General features: G+C 35.3%; 1 long non-coding RNA gene across 1 annotated transcript; it reads right to left on the reverse strand.

The window, feature by feature from the left end:
* Positions 1-454: 454 nt before the first annotated feature.
* On the reverse strand, positions 455-1731 carry LOC127129062 (uncharacterized). The gene is made up of 6 exons (XR_007806136.1): positions 1586-1731; positions 1373-1485; positions 1242-1285; positions 1004-1159; positions 793-848; positions 455-684 (listed from the first exon to the last, which is right to left on the reverse strand). It is a non-coding gene; the product is annotated as an uncharacterized LOC127129062 (long non-coding RNA).
* Between the last annotated feature and the right edge of the window lie 636 nt (positions 1732-2367).

Below are 2367 nucleotides of genomic sequence, written 5' to 3' on the forward strand. Positions count from 1 at the left end.
AACCGCACCAGTAAATTTGTGACGAACCGCGAAGCTATGTGACAGCCACCACACAGTTTAAACCACTCTACACTACAGCAACACCGCTATTTGTAGTCTATTGTCCATGGCGATGGCGGTCCATTGCGGGAGCCTAAATACCGCCATATCGAATACTTTGTGGTGCCATTACAACGGATAGTTATCATTGCGGCGAGTCCAAAAACCGCCACCACGTGGCAGATATTTGATAACAAGATCATAAGCTATTTCAGAATGTTTATCGAAATAAACTAAAGCAACATATGATATTTGTAAGTACTTATCTTATATCTCATGATATTAGCACAAATAAGTTCTATATATACTCTTCGAAACACTTCTTAAACAACAGTTGTCAACAGTAAAGTAACAAGAAACAATCACACCACTGTTGACACACACATATATGTCAAGTTTTAACACTTGTGTTGAAATCAAAGACCTCATAAAGGGAAAGTATTAACCACATGATGAAGGTAGCATAAAGAAAATACAATTCAAAAGGAAACTAGCAGACTTGTAAAGTATCTATTTCCTGAGATACTACATTTTAACAACATGATGAAGGTAGCATAAAGAATGTACAGTTCAAAATGGTAAGTAAATCAAACATCTTCAAGAGCAGGCATGTTCGAGTATTCACCAGGCACCAATATCTTCAACCTATGTAATATACAAAATGCAAAATAACTGTTATATTCTACATTCCGTACCTTGAGCGACAAGAAAGATAAACTAAAACCTACAGACTATGCTTAATTAACTAATTACCTTGCAAGGATAAACTTTCCTTCTCTGTACCTCCGAAACTCGTCGTAAGCTAACACCTAAAACAAAATAAATATAAAATCAACGGTATAAGTATGGTATGTAGCGGACTTTGAACAAAACTATGGTCAACTGTATTAATAACTTGAGCGACAAGAAAGATAACGTAAAACCCACCGATTATGCTTAAACATATTCTTAGTTAATTGATTACCTTATGAGAAAAATCATGGACCTCTGATTCTCAAGAACGGCCCGCCTTACAAATTTGAATCCAACAATGGACTGGCATTGAACGCAGAATAGGTGGATCATAGTAGAATTCGATTCTGGGATTGGCTCTTCAATCTCTCCATCCAAGACATTGACACTGTGATAATATGGATTAGCAAGATTAAGGAATCAAGGTACACAGCAATGGAAGTGAAGTGAGAGGGTGAAAGAAACCTTACACTTTATCAAAAAGATAAGCCCTTCCATAAGGGCATTGGTAATCCTAAGAGAAAACAAGGGTAGATTGTCAGCAGCAGGCTATGATTTTGAAAAAACCAGAAATATAATGAAAACAAGGGAAATTAACAACCCTTGAAAGGAGATGATTAGCAAGGGCTACAGGTGTCTCGCAATTCTTGCAGCTGTAGAAGTTTTCTTCAAGATCGATCAAGAAAAGTCTTCCCATCTCTCTCTTTAAAACCTCTACACGATGCCACACAACAAGATTGAAACCATGCAATGTAACTGATAAATGAAGAATAATGATATGAATGAGGAAAAAGGGTTAGATGGAGATGATTACCGAGAGAGATAGCAGAAGAAGATGGGAGTTTGTTGATTGGAAATACAAACTACAGTTTGGGGAGGTCTCTGAATATGCGTACACAACACTCTCAACTTTATTATAACACCTTGCTTCATCTATTTAAACAAGGTTCATCACTAATAGTTTCTATAAAATTTTCTTCGCATAAAAACAAATCATATTCATTTTTTACTGTGTTAGTAAAATTAGTGACATACTATGTGAGTTGATATCAGATCTCAAACAACTCATATTCATTTTGTAATTTATTTTAATCCTTCTTTTAAAATAGATTGAGTATTATTCTAGGGATGTTTAGAGAATACATGCTTGTAAGTAAGTATATGGGTTGTATAATCCTGTGTGACTAAGAAGTTAAACATGTTGTGAGGGAAATTGTTCGCAAGTGGACTATCGGTTATTTCTTTCTTATGATACTTTGTGTATTATGCTTTTTTTTTTATTTTAATTTTTAATTTTAGAGTTTCTCGTTCAATCTCTCATCACATACACAAAATAATAGGCTTTTCATGCATTTGTCTAAAGTCAACCTTGAATGAACCGATTCAAGGTAATGCATGATCTAATTCAAATTGTCAGTCTATTTTCAAATAGCAATTCAATTCGATTCAAAATGGTGTTTGTCAAATTCATGATTTGATTTTGTTTGTTGGATCATGTTGTTTCTGTTGCCGCTCAAGTGGCGATAATTCAGCCGCCTCCTCCTCCTCCTCAAGGTATTGTGGATCAAGTTGCTGTGGACACTCTCTTCCATCCAG

This window comes from Lathyrus oleraceus, chromosome 3 (genome assembly GCF_024323335.1).
Source record: "Lathyrus oleraceus cultivar Zhongwan6 chromosome 3, CAAS_Psat_ZW6_1.0, whole genome shotgun sequence".
NCBI lineage: Eukaryota > Viridiplantae > Streptophyta > Magnoliopsida > Fabales > Fabaceae > Lathyrus > Lathyrus oleraceus.